The sequence below is a fragment of the Ranitomeya variabilis genome, chromosome 3, assembly GCF_051348905.1.
Source record: "Ranitomeya variabilis isolate aRanVar5 chromosome 3, aRanVar5.hap1, whole genome shotgun sequence".
In the NCBI taxonomy this organism is placed as follows: Eukaryota; Metazoa; Chordata; class Amphibia; order Anura; family Dendrobatidae; genus Ranitomeya; species Ranitomeya variabilis.
The window spans coordinates 14,081,852-14,096,948 of NC_135234.1; the positions used below are offsets into that span (position 1 = coordinate 14,081,852).

The following is a 15,097-nucleotide window of genomic DNA, read 5'->3' on the forward strand; positions in this document are numbered from 1 at the left end:
GAGAGATCACACTATACAGCTCTGTACTGTAAGAGCGGTCACACTATAGAGCTCTGTACAGTAAGAGCGGTCACATTATAGAGCTCTGTACTGTAAGAGCGGTCACACTATAGAGCTCTGTACTGTAAGAGCGGTCACACTATATAGAGCTCTGTACTGTAAGAGCGGTCACACTATAGAGCTCTGTACTGTAAGAGAGATCACACTATAGAGCTCTGTACTGTAAGAGCGGTCACACTATAGAGCGCTGTACTGTAAGAGCGGTCACACTATAGAGATCTGTACTGTAAGAGCGGTCACACTATGAGCTCTGTACTGTAAGAGCGGTCACATTATAGAGCTCTGTACTGTAAGAGCGGTCACACTATAGAGCTCTGTACTGTAAGAGCGGTCACACTATATAGAGCTCTGTACTGTAAGAGCGGTCACACTATAGAGCTCTGTACTGTAAGAGAGATCACACTATAGAGCTGTGTACTGTAAGAGCGGTCACACTATAGAGCTCTGTACTGTAAGAGAGATCACACTATAGAGCTGTGTACTGTAAGAGCGATCACACTATAGAGCTCTGTACTGTAAGAGCAGTCACACTATAGAGCTCTGTACTGTAAGAGCGGTCACACTATAGAGCTCTGTACTGTAAGAGCGATCACACTATAGAGCTCTGTACTGTAAGAGCGGTCACACTATAGAGCTCTGTACTGTAAGAGCGGTCACACTATAGAGCTGTGTACTGTAAGAGCGGTCACACTATAGAGCTCTGTACTGTAAGAGCGGTCACACTATAGAGCTCTGTACTGTAAGAGCGGTCACACTATAGAGCTCTGTACTGTAAGAGCGGTCACACTATAGAGCGCTGTACTGTAAGAGCGATCACACTATAGAGCTCTGTACTGTAAGAGCGGTCACACTATAGAGCTCTGTACTGTAAGAGCGGTCACACTATAGAGCTCTGTACTGTAAGAGCGGTCACACTATAGAGCTCTGTACTGTAAGAGCGGTCACACTATAGAGCGCTGTACTGTAAGAGCGATCACACTATAGAGCTCTGTACTGTAAGAGCGGTCACACTATAGAGCTCTGTACTGTAAGAGCGGTCACACTATAGAGCTCTGTACTGTAAGAGCGGTCACACTATAGAGCTCTGTACTGTAAGAGCGGTCACACTATAGAGCTCTGTACTGTAAGAGCGGTCACACTATAGAGCTCTGTACTGTAAGAGAGATCACACTATAGAGATCTGTACTGTAAGAGCGGTCACACTATAGAGCTCTGTACTGTAAGAGCGGTCACACTATAGAGCTCTGTACTGTAAGAGCGGTCACACTATAGAGCTCTGTACTGTAAGAGCGGTCACACTATAGAGCTCTGTACTGTAAGAGAGATCACACTATAGGGCTCTGTACTGTAAGAGAGATCACACTATAGAGCTCTGTACTGTAAGAGCGGTCACACTATAGAGCTCTGTACTGTAAGAGCGGTCACACTATAGAGCTCTGTACTGTAAGAGCGGTCACACTATAGAGCTCTGTACTGTAAGAGCGGTCACACTATAGAGCTCTGTACTGTAAGAGCGGTCACACTATAGACCTCTGTACTGTAAGAGCGGTCACACTATAGAGCTCTGTACTGTAAGAGCGGTCACACTATAGAGCTCTGTACTGTAAGAGCGGTCACACTATAGAGCTCTGTACTGTAAGAGAGATCACACTATAGGGCTCTGTACTGTAAGAGCGGTCACACTATAGAGCTCTGTACTGTAAGAGCGGTCACACTATAGAGCTCTGTACTGTAAGAGCGGTCACACTATAGAGCTCTGTACTGTAAGAGCGGTCACACTATAGAGCTCTGTACTGTAAGAGCGGTCACACTATAGAGCTCTGTACTGTAAGAGAGATCACACTATAGGGCTCTGTACTGTAAGAGAGATCACACTATAGAGCTCTGTACTGTAAGAGCGGTCACACTATAGAGCTCTGTACTGTAAGAGCGGTCACACTATAGAGCTCTGTACTGTAAGAGCGGTCACACTATAGAGCTCTGTACTGTAAGAGCGGTCACACTATAGAGCTCTGTACTGAAAAGAGCGGTCACACTATAGGGCTCTGTACTGTAAGAGAGATCACACTATAGAGCTCTGTACTGTAAGAGCGGTCACACTATAGAGCTCTGTACTGTAAGAGCGGTCACACTATAGAGCTCTGTACTGTAAGAGAGATCACACTATAGAGCTCTGTACTGTAAGAGAGATCACACTATAGGGCTCTGTACTGTAAGAGAGATCACACTATAGAGCTCTGTACTGTAAGAGCGGTCACACTATAGAGCTCTGTACTGTAAGAGCGGTCACACTATAGAGCTCTGTACTGTAAGAGCGGTCACACTATAGAGCTCTGTACTGTAAGAGAGATCACACTATAGGGCTCTGTACTGTAAGAGAGATCACACTATAGAGCTCTGTACTGTAAGAGCGGTCACACTATAGAGCTCTGTACTGTAAGAGCGGTCACACTATAGAGCTCTGTACTGTAAGAGCGGTCACACTATAGAGCTCTGTACTGTAAGAGCGGTCACACTATAGAGCTCTGTACTGTAAGAGCGGTCACACTATAGAGCTCTATACTGTAAAAGCGGTCACACTATAGAGTTCTGTACTGTAAGAGCGGTCACACTATAGAGCTCTGTACTGAAAAGAGCAGTCACACTATAGAGCTCTGTACTGTAAGTGCGGTCACACTATAGAGCTCTGTACTGTAACAGCGGTCACACTATAGAGCTCTATACTGTAAGAGCGGTCACACTATAGAGCTCTGTACTGTAAGAGCGGTCACACTATAGAGCTCTGTACTGTAAGAGCGGTCACACTATAGACCTCTGTACTGTAAGAGCGGTCACACTATAGAGCTATGTACTGTAAGAGCGGTCACACTATAGAGCTCTGTACTGTAAGAGCGGTCACACTATAGAGCTCTGTACTGTAAGAGCGGTCACACTATAGAGCTCTATACTGTAAGAGCGGTCACACTATAGAGCTCAGTACTGTAAGAGCGGTCACACTATACAGCTCTGTACTGTAAGAGCGGTCACACTATAGAGCTCTGTACTGTAAGAGCGGTCACACTATAGAGCTCTGTACTGTAAGAGCGGTCACACTATAGAGCTGTGTACTGTAAGAGCGGTCACACTATAGAGCTCTGTACTGTAAAAACGGTGACACTATAGAGCTCTGCACTGTAAGAGCGGTCACACTATAGAGCTCTGTACTGTAAGAGCGGTCACACTATAGAGCTCTATACTGTAAGAGCGGTCACACTATAGAGCTCTGTACTGTAAGAGCGGTCACACTATAGAGCTCTGTACTGTAAGAGCGGTCACACTATAGAGCTCTGTACTGTAAGAGCGGTCACACTATAGAGCTCTGTACTGTAAGAGTGGTCACACTATAGAGCTGTGTACTGTAAGAGGGGTCACACTATAGAGCTCTGTACTGTAAGAGCGGTCACACTATAGAGCTCTGTACTGTAAGAGCGGTCACACTATAGAGCTCTGTACTGTAAGAGCGGTCACACTATAGAGCTCTGTACTGTAAGAGCGATCACACTATAGAGCTCTGTACTGTAAGAGCGGTCACACTATAGAGCTGTGTACTGTAAGAGCGGTCACACTATAGAGCTCTGTACTGTAAGAGCGGTCACACTATAGAGCTCTGTACTGTAAGAGCGGTCACACTATAGAGCTCTGTACTGTAAGAGCGGTCACACTATAGAGCTGTGTACTGTAAGAGCGGTCACACTATAGAGCTCTGTACTGTAAGAGCGGTCACACTATAGAGCTCTATACTGTAAGAGCGGTCGCACTATAGAGCTGTGTACTGTAAGAGCAGTCACACTATAGAGCTCTGTACTGTAAGAGAGGTCACACTATAGAGCTCTGTACTGTAAGAGCGGTCACACTATAGAGCTCTGTACTGTAAGAGCGGTCACACTATAGAGCTCTGTACTGTAAGAGCGGTCACACTATAGAGCTCTGTACTGTAAGAGCGGTCACACTATAGAGCTCTGTACTGTAAGAGCGGTCACACTATAGAGCTCTGTACTGTAAGAGCGGTCACACTATAAAGCTCTGTACTGTAAGAGCGGTCACACTATAGAAGTCTGTACTGTAAGAGCGGTCACACTATAGAGCTCTGTACTGTAACAGCGGTCACACTATAGAGCTCTATACTGTAAGAGCGGTCACACTATAGAGCTCTGTACTGTAAGAGCGGTCACACTATAGAGCTCTGTACTGTAAGAGCGGTCACACTATAAAGCTCTGTACTGTAAGAGCGGTCACACTATAAAGCTCTCTACCGTAAGAGGGGTCAAACTATAGAGCTCTGTACTGTAAGAGCGGTCACACTATAGAGCTCTGTACTGTAAGAGCGGTCACACTATAGAGCTCTGTACTGTAAGAGCGGTCACACTATAGAGCTCTGTACTGTAAGAGCGGTCACACTATAGAGCTCTGTACTGTAAGAGCGGTCACACTATAGAGCTCTGTACTGTAAGAGCGGTCACACTATAGAGCTCTGTATTGTAAGAGCGGTCACACTATAGAGCTCTGTACTGTAAGAGCGGTCACACTATAGAGCTCTGTATTGTAAGAGCGGTCACACTATAGAGCTCAGTACTGTAAGAGCGGTCACACTATAGAGCTCTGTATTGTAAGAGCGGTCACACTATAGAGCTCTGTACTGTAAGAACGGTCACACTATAGAGCTGTGTACTGTAAGAGCGGTCACACGATAGAGCTCTGTACTGTAAGAGCGGTCACACTATAGAGCTCTGTGCTGTTAGAGCGGTCACACTATAGAGCTCTGTACTGTTAGAGCGGTAACACTATAGAGCTCTGTACTGTAAGAGCGGTCACACTATAGAGCTCTGTGCTGTTAGAGCGGTCACAATATAGAACTCTGTACTGTAAGAGCGGTCACACGAAAGAGCTCTGTACTGTAACAGCGGTCACACTAGAGAGCTCTGTACTGTAAGAGGGGTCACACTATGGAGCTCTGTACTGTAAAAGCGGTCACACTATTGAGCTCTGTACTGTAAGAGCGGTCACACTATAGAGCTCTGTACTGTAAGAGCGGTCACACTGTAGAGCTCTGTACTGTAAGAGCGGTCACACTATAGAGCTCTGTACTGTAAGAACGGTCACACTATAGAGCTCTGGACTGTAAGAGTGATCACACTATAGAGCGCTGTACTGTAAGAGCGGTCACACTATAGAGCTCTATACTGTAAGAGCGGTCACACTATAGAGCTCTGTACTGTAAGAGCGGTCACACGATAGAGCTCTGTACTGTAAGAGCGGTCACAATATAGAGCTCTGTGCTGTTAGAGCGGTCACAATATAGAGCTGTGTACTGTAAGAGCGGTCACACTATAGAGCTCTGTACTGTAAGAGCAGTCACACTATAGAGCTCTGTACTGTAAGAGCGGTCACACTATAGAACTCTGTACTGTAAGAGCGGTCACACGATAGAGCTCTGTACTGTAACAGCGGTCACACTAGAGAGCTCTGTACTGTAAGAGCGGTCACACTATAGAGCTCTGTACTGTAAGAGCGGTCACACTATAGAGCTCTGTACTGTAAGAGCGGTCACACTATGGAGCTCTGTACTGTAAGAGCGGTCACACTATTGAGCTCTGTACTGTAAGAGCGGTCACACTATAGAGCTCTGTACTGTAAGAGCAGTCACACTATAGAGCTCTGTACTGTAAGAGCGGTCACACTATAGAACTCTGTACTGTAAGAGCGGTCACACGATAGAGCTCTGTACTGTAACAGCGGTCACACTAGAGAGCGCTGTACTGTAAGAGCGGTCACACTATAGAGCTCTGTACTGTAAGAGCAGTCACACTGTAGAGCTGTGTACTGTAAGAGCGGTCACACTATAGAGCTGTGTACTGTAAGAGCAGTCACACTATAGAGCTCTGTACTGTAAGAGCGGTCACACTATAGAGCTCTGTTCTGTAAGAGCGGTCACACTATGGAGCTTCGTACTTTAAGAGCGGTCACACTATAGAGCTCTGTACTGTAAGAGCGGTAACACTATAGAGCTCTGTACTGTAAGAGCGGTCACACTATAGAGCTCTGTACTGTAAGAGCGGTCACACTATAGAGCTCTGTACTGTAAGAGAGGTCACACTATAGAGCTCTGTACTGTAAGAGCGGTCACAATATAGAGCTCTGTGCTGTTAGAGCGGTCACAATATAGAGCTCTGTACTGTAAGAGCGGTCACACTATAGAGCTCTGTACTGTAAGAGCGGTCACAATATAGAGCTGTATACTGTAAGAGAGATCACACTATAGAGCTCTGTACTGTAAGAGCGGTCACACTATAGAGCTCTGTACTGTAAGAGAGATCACACTATAGAGCTCTGTACTGTAAGAGCGGTCACACTATAGAGCTCTGTACTGTAAGAGCAGTCACACTATAGAGCTGTGTACTGTAAGAGCGGTCACACTATAGAGCTCTGTACTGTAAGAGCAGTCACACTATAGAGCTCTGTACTGTAAGAGCGGTCACACTATAGAACTCTGTACTGTAAGAGCGGTCACACGATAGAGCTCTGTACTGTAACAGCGGTCACACTAGAGAGCTCTGTACTGTAAGAGCGGTCACACTATAGAGCTCTGTACTGTAAGAGCGGTCACACTATAGAGCTCTGTACTGTAAGAGCGGTCACACTATGGAGCTCTGTACTGTAAGAGCGGTCACACTATTGAGCTCTGTACTGTAAGAGCGGTCACACTATAGAGCTGTGTACTGTAAGAGCAGTCACACTATAGAGCTCTGTACTGTAAGAGCGGTCACACTATGGAGCTCTGTACTGTAAGAGCGGTCACACTATTGAGCTCTGTACTGTAAGAGCGGTCACACTATAGAGCTCTGTACTGTAAGAGCAGTCACACTATAGAGCTCTGTACTGTAAGAGCGGTCACACTATAGAACTCTGTACTGTAAGAGCGGTCACACTATAGAGCTCTGTACTGTAAGAGCGGTCACACTATAGAGCTGTGTACTGTAAGAGCGGTCACACTATAGAGCCCTGTACTGTAAGAGAGATCACACTATAGAGCTCTGTACTGTAAGAGCGGTCACACTATAGAGCTCTACTGTAAGAGCGGTCACACTATAGAGCTGTGTACTGTAAGAGCGGTCACACTATAGAGCTCTGTACTGTAAGAGCGGTCACACTATAGAGCTGTGTACTGTAAGAGCGGTCACACTATAGAGCTGTGTACTGTAAGAGCAGTCACACTATAGAGCTCTGTACTGTAAGAGCGGTCACACTATAGAGCTCTGTACTGTAAGAGCGGTCACACTATAGAGCTCTGTTCTGTAAGAGCGGTCACACTATGGAGCTTCGTACTTTAAGAGCGGTCACACTATAGAGCTCTGTACTGTAAGCGGTAACACTATAGAGCTCTGTACTGTAAGAGCGGTCACACTATAGAGCTCTGTACTGTAAGAGCGGTCACACTATAGAGCTCTGTACTGTAAGAGCGGTCACACTATAGAGCTCTGTACTGTAAGAGAGGTCACACTATAGAGCTCTGTACTGTAAGAGCGGTCACACTATAGAGCTCAGTACTGTAACAGCGGTCACACTATAGAGCTCTGTACTGTAAGAGCGGTCACACTATAGAGCTCTGTACTGTAAGAGCGGTCACACTATGGAGCTCCATACTGTAAGAGCGGTCACACTATAGAACTCTGTACTGTAAGAGCGGTCACACTATAGAGCTATGTACTGTAAGAGCGGTCACACTATAGAGCTCTGTACTGTAAGCGCGGTCACACTATAGAGCTCTCTACTGTAAGAGCGGTCACACTATAGAGCTCTCTACTGTAAGAGCGGTCGCACTATAGAGCTCTGTACTGTAAGAGTGGTCACACTATAGAGCTCTGTACTGTATGAGCGGTCACACTATAGAGCTCTGTACTGTAAGAGCGGTCACACTATAGAGCTCTGTTATGTAAGAGCGGTCACACTATAGAGCTCTGTACTATAAGAGCGGTCACACTATAGAGCTCTGTACTGTAAGAGCGGTCACACTATAGAGCTCTGTACTGTAAGAGCGGTCACACTATAGAGCTCTGTACTGTAAGAGCGGTCACACTATAGAGCTCTGTACTGTAAGAGCGGTCACACTATAGAGCTCTGTACTGTATGAGCGGTCACACTATAGAGCTCTGTACTGTAAGAGAGATCACACTATAGGGCTCTGTACTGTAAGAGCGGTCACACTATAGAGCTCTGTACTGTAAGAGCGGTCACACTATAGAGCTCTGTACTGTAAGAGCGGTCACACTATGGAGTTCTGTACTGTAAGAGCGTTCACACTATAGAGCTCTGTACTGTAAGAGAGGTCACACTATAGAGCTGTATACTGTAAGAGAGGTCACACTATAGAGCTCTGTACTGTAAGAGCGGTCACACTATAGAGCTCTGTACTGTAAGAGCGGTCACACTATAGAGCTCTGTACTGTAAGAGCGGTCACACTATAGAGCTGTGTACTGTAAGAGTGGTCACACTATAGAGCTCTGTACTGTAACAGCGGTCACACTATAGAGCTCTGTACTGTAAGAGCGGTCACACTATAGAGATCTGTACTGTAAGAGCGGTCACACTATAGAGTTCTACTGTAAGAGCGGTCACATTATAGAGCTCTGTACTGTAAGAGCGGTCACACTATAGAGCTCTGTACTGTAAGAGCGGTCACACTATGGAGTTCTGTACTGTAAGAGCGGTCACACTATAGAGCTCTGTACTGTAAGAGCAGTCACACTATAGAGCTGTGTACTGTAAGAGCGGTCACACTATAGAGCTCTGTACTGTAAGAACGGTCACACTATAGAGATCTGTACTGTAAGAGCGGTCACACTATAGAGCTCTATACTGTAAGAGCAGTCACAGTATAGAGCTCTGTACTGTAAGAGCGGTCACACTATAGAGCTCTATACTGTAAGAGCGGTCACACTATAGAGCTCTGTACTGTAAGAGCGGTCACACTATGGAGCTCTGTACTGTAAGAGCGGTCACACTATAGAGCTCTGTACTGTAAGAGCAGTCACACTATAGAGCTCTGTACTGTAAGAGCGGTCACACTATAGAGCTCTGTACTGTAAGAGCGGTCACACTATAGAGCTCTGTACTGTAAGAGCGGTCACACTATAGAGCTCTGTACTGTAAGAGCAGTCACTATAGAGCTCTGTACTGTAAGAGCGGTCACACTATAGAGCTCTGTACTGTATGAGCAGTCACACTATAGAGCTCTGTACTGTAAGAGCGGTCACACTATAGAGCTCTGTACTGTAAGAGCGGTCACACTATAGAGCTCTGTACTGTAAGAGCGGTCACACTATAGAGCTCTATACTGTAAGAGCGGTCACACTATAGAGCTCTGTACCGTAAGAGAGGTCACACTATAGAGCTCTGTACTGTAAGAGCGGTCACACTATAGAGCTCTGTACTGTAAGAGCGGTCAAACTATAGAGCTGTGTACTGTAAGAGCGATCACACTATAGTGCTCAGTACTGTAAGAGCGGTCACACTATAGAGATCTGTACTGTAAGAGCGGTCACACTATAGAGCTGTGTACTGTAAGAGCAGTCACACTATAGAGCTCTGTACTGTAAGAGCGGTCACACTATAGAGCTCTGTACTGTAAGAGCGGTCACACTATGGAGTTCTGTACTGTAAGAGCGGTCACACTATAGAGCTCTGTACTGTAACAGCGGTCACACTATAGAGCTCTGTACTGTAAGAGCGGTCACACTATAGAGCTCTGTACTGTAAGAGCGGTCACACTATAGAGATCTGTACTGTAAGAGCGGTCACACTATAGAGTTCTACTGTAAGAGCGGTCACACTATAGAGCTCTGTACTGTAAGAGCGGTCACACTATAGAGTTCTACTGTAAGAGCGGTCACACTATAGAGCTCTGTACTGTAAGAGCGGTCACACTATAGAGCTGTGTACTGTAAGAGCGGTCACATTATAGAGCTCTGTACTGTAAGAGCGGTCACACTATAGAGATCTGTACTGTAAGAGCGGTCACACTATAGAGATCTGTACTGTAAGAGCGGTCACACTATAGAGCTCTGTACTGTAAGAGCGGTCACACTATAGAGCTGTGTACTGTAAGAGCGGTCACACTATAGAGCTCTGTACTGTAAGAGCGGTCACACTATAGAGCTGTGGACTGTAAGAGCGGTCACACTATAGAGCTCTGTACTGTAAGGGCGGTCACACTATAGAGCTCTGTACTGTAAGAGCGGTCACACTATGGAGTTCTGTACTGTAAGAGCGGTCACACTATAGAGCTCTGTACTGTAAGAGCGGTCACACTATAGAGCTCTGTACTGTAAGAGCAGTCACACTATAGAGCTGTGTACTGTAAGAGCGGTCACACTATAGAGATCTGTACTGTAAGAGCGGTCACACTATAGAGCTCTATACTGTAAGAGCAGTCACAGTATAGAGCTCTGTACTGTAAGAGCGGTCACACTATAGAGCTCTATACTGTAAGAGCGGTCACACTATAGAGCTCTGTACTGTAAGAGCGGTCACACTATGGAGCTCTGTACTGTAAGAGCGGTCACACTATAGAGCTCTGTACTGTAAGAGCAATCACACTATAGAGCTCTGTACTGTAAGAGCGGTCACACTATAGAGCTCTGTACTGTAAGAGCGGTCACACTATAGAGCTCTGTACTGTAAGAGCGGTCACACTATAGAGCTCTGTACTGTAAGAGAGGTCACACTATAGAGCTCTGTACTGTAAGAGCAGTCACACTATAGAGCTCTATACTGTAAGAGCGGTCACACTATAGAACTGTGTACTGTAAGAGCAGTCACACTATAGAGCTCTGTACTGTAAGAGCGGTCACACTATAGAGCTCTGTACTGTAAGAGAGGTCACACTATAGAGCTCTGTACTGTAAGAGCAGTCACACTATAGAGCTCTATACTGTAAGAGCGGTCACACTATAGAACTGTGTACTGTAAGAGCAGTCACACTATAGAGCTCTGTACTGTAAGAGCGGTCACACTATAGAGCTCTGTACTGTAAGAGCAGTCACACTATAGAGCTCTGTACTGTAAGAGCGGTCACACTATAGAGCTCTGTACTGTAAGAGCGGTCACACTATGGAGTTCTGTACTGTAAGAGCGGTCACACTATAGAGCTCTGTACTGTAAGAGCGGTCACACTATAGAGCTCTGTACTGTAAGAGCGGTCACACTATAGAGCTCTGTACTGTATGGGCAGTCACACTATAGAGCTCTGTACTGTAAGAGCGGTCACACTATACAGCTCTGTACTGTATGGGCAGTCACACTATAGAGCTCTGTACTGTAAGAGCGGTCACACTATAGAGCTCTGTACTGTAAGAGCGGTCACACTATAGAGCTCTGTACTGTAAGAGCGGTCACACTATAGAGCTCTGTACTGTAAGAGCGGTCACACTATAGAGCTCTGTACTGTAAGAGCGGTCACACTATAGAGCTCTGTACTGTAAGAGCGGTCACACTATAGAGCTCTGTACTGTAAGAGCGGTCACACTATAGAGCTCTGTACTGTAAGAGCGGTCACACTATAGAGCTCTATACTGTAAGAGCGGTCACACTATAGAGCTCTGTACTGTAAGAGCGGTCACACTATAGGGCTCTGTACTGTAAGAGCGGTCACACTATAGAGCTCTGTACTGTAAGAGCGGTCACACTATAGAGCTCTGTACTGTAAGAGCGGTCACACTATAGAGCTCTGTACTGTAAGAGCGGTCACACTATAGAGCTCTGTACTGTAAGAGCGGTCACACTATGGAGGCCACTGACTGCCCAGTGCAGAGAGAGAGAAGGCCACTGACTGTCCAGGAGGCCACTGACCGTCCAGTGCAGAGAGAGAGAAGGCCACTGACTGTACAGTGCAGAGCGAGAGGAGGCCACTGACTGTCCAGTGGGGAGCGAGAGGAGGCCACTAACTGTCCAGAGTGGAGCGAGTGGGAGGCTGCTAATTGACCAACCAGTAAGCCCATTATTGTAGTCAGGGTTGTTACAGACCACCGCCTCTACAGTTTTGCTGCTGTCTTCAGCCAGGGAGGATGTGTGAACAGAATCTTTGCATTATGGACAATGAGGCTGCACTTGCGCCCTCTAGCTGGAGCCTTCCTGCTATTACTTCTTGGTAATTCCCTGACTGCTTCCACTTGTTGTACACCTGCCAATTCTGGGGGTTTGACATGTGAATGTTTTTGGTTTTTTTTTGAACGGGCTGGGGCGTATATTGCAATAAGAGAAATAATGGACGCCCACTTTAATTATAGCAAGACATAAAATAGACACAGGTTGTAGTTTTGAACCAGTTGGGCCTATTAAGATGGAGACAGAAATGGAAAAGTCTACCAGAGTTAGAGGGGGCCGGGCTGTGACTCAGTAATGGCTCTAAGGGTCCAGCAGAAGACAACACCATTTGGAGGCGAATTTACAGCAATTGATTGACGCCAGGGAATATTTATTGGATGATCAATAGGAAGGTTCACGTATTCCGTATGGATGGAGGACAGACCATCAGAATCATCTTCTCTGGTGGGTCCAAGGAACCCTAATGAGACTAGCCAGGACCAGACCATGGTCTTCCATCATGCAGGTACTTTCACCCTATGCATTAAAAGGGAATTCCTAACATTGTAAAACGTGTTAATTGAGGGGCTCAATCCCTGGGACTCCAGGTAATTCCAAAATCGAGCTCTGAAAAGCCCTGCCTTGCATGGAGTCGCGGTGCATACGCTCAATAGTCCCATCACTTATGAATAGAGTGGAGGTCGAGCACAACCCGTTCTCGGCGGACTGGTTTCCAGTTTTTGGAATTGCTGGAGGCACCAAAGGTGTGAGCCACAGCGATCAGCGACTTTTCCCATACCACAAAGATAGGCATAACTTGCAATTTTGGGAAAATCTCTTTAATTTGTCAAACCTTAATATAGGTGCAATACGGCGCCTTTGCTCCACACCACCTATTCCGAAGTTCGGTGGTTGAGTTTTATGGTTGTGAGATATTTAACAAGCCAATATCAATCTTATTTATTCATTTTTTTGCATAAAATGTCATTGAAATAAAAACAACCTACAATGTACAGCCAACAACCTAGAACCTACCAGCCTACACCTTGCATCCTGCAGCCCACAAACTACAACTTACAGACTACAACCCACAACATACAGCTTTCAACCTAAAACCTACATCCTACAACGTACAGCATAAAACCTCGAACCTACAGTCTACAACCTTCAACTTACAACCTGCTGCCTACAACCTACAGCCTATGACCTAGGGCCTACAACTTACAGACTACCACCTAAAACCTACATCCTACAACCTAGAACCTACAGCCTACAACCTTCAACTTACAACCTGCAGCCTACAACCTATAGCCTACAATTTACAACCTATAGCCTACGACCTACAGCCTACATCCTAGAACCTATAACCTACAGCTTGCAGCCTACAACCTACAGCCCACAACCTATAGCCTACAGCCTACAATTTACAGTCTACAATCTACAGCCTACAACCTACAACCTACAGCCTACGACCTACAGCCTACAACTTACAGCCTACGACCTACAGCCTACAACTTACAGCCTACGACCTACAGCCTACAACCTACAGCCTACGACCTACAGCCTATGACCTACAGCCTACGACCTACAGCCTACAACTTACAGCCTACGACCTACAGCCTACAACTTAAAGCCTACGACCTACAGCCTACAACCTACAGCCTACGACCTACAGCCTATGACCTACAGCCTATGACCTACAGCTTACAATCTATAACCTACAGCCTACAACCTACAACTTACAGCCTATGACCTACAGCTGCACTTGTATATGAACACACTCACAACAACTTGCAGATTCCGCTGGCTGTGCAAGAAAAATATGTTTTCCAGAGCAGCCTATATAGTAAGTGAACTGTAAAAGGTTGTGGCATTTATTTTGTTCCCCGGCAGTTACATTACAGCATGAAAAAAAAAGAGCGGTACTAGTACGGGGGGACCATCTGTGAGAAACAAGAACAGTCAGTGTAATGAGAGGAACGGGGGATAGAAATGACAGATGAAAAAAAAAAAAACACCCGGCACATTCAATATTTACTGAACGGTCTGAACGCTTTTTCATGCTGCTTTATTCAGATTTATTCCCATCTAAACTTGATATTGAACCGGTAAAACTTTCCGTACATAAAAAAGTACAAGTGTCACCTCTTCTGCCAGGGAGCAGATGTGCACACTGGGACCATTGAGGAGCCGCAGATTCCACCATCTAAGCTCTTGGCTCCAGGGCACCGGGACGGTTGTTTCTGCACCTTGTCCTGCTGAAAACTGGGAGAACCTCCATCCTGGGACCGGAGAGAGAGCGGCAGGACTCATTAATGATCGGAGGTGCTCTGCCTGCTAAATCTGCGGCTTGGAAGCCATAGCTGCAAGGTGCAACCTCTTCATCTGTGATCAACACTTCGGCCCCGATGCATCAATTTTTTTGCGCTTTTTTTTTTAAAGCCAAAGTTTGCATTTTAGGAATTTTCATTTTTATGCCAAATTCATTATGGCTTTAGATCCGCTTCCGCTTTCATTATCAATTCTTCATTTGCATCTTTTTAAAATGTCGTAAAAAAATATTTTGCACAATGGTCTTTTAATACCCTGGTGGACTACAAAATCTATCCTTTTTTTTGGCGCAGTTGAAGACCAATGTGCAATGTTTTAAGGATTAATGAAAGGGTTGTGCGACATTTTACTCCAAAACTTAAAAAAATAAATAAATAATAATAATAACATAGAGCAACATTTTGATGAATTTGGCACAAAGTCCTACAGGAAAACCAGAAAGACAAAATAGAAAAAGGTCTTAGAAAGAACGCAACTTATGAACAGGGGCTGCTGCACAGTCCATGGTCTGTCTGCCACAAGCCAAGAGAGGTCAAGTGTTGAGAACTTTTTTGGGGGGAAATCATGGAGACTGGCATTTTTATTAAG

At 45.6% G+C, this 15,097-nt stretch overlaps 1 protein-coding gene and 1 long non-coding RNA gene across 5 annotated transcripts in view; one reads left to right on the top strand and one right to left on the bottom strand.

Annotated features, from left to right (window-relative positions):
• The window catches only part of ZBTB20 (zinc finger and BTB domain containing 20), a 941,497-nt gene that overhangs the window by 505,979 nt on the left and 420,421 nt on the right, over positions 1–15,097 (bottom strand). The window lies entirely within an intron of this gene.
• LOC143817888 (uncharacterized) overlaps positions 1–15,097 on the top strand; it is a 28,134-nt gene that overhangs the window by 9,440 nt on the left and 3,597 nt on the right. The gene's annotated exons all lie outside the window — the stretch shown is intronic.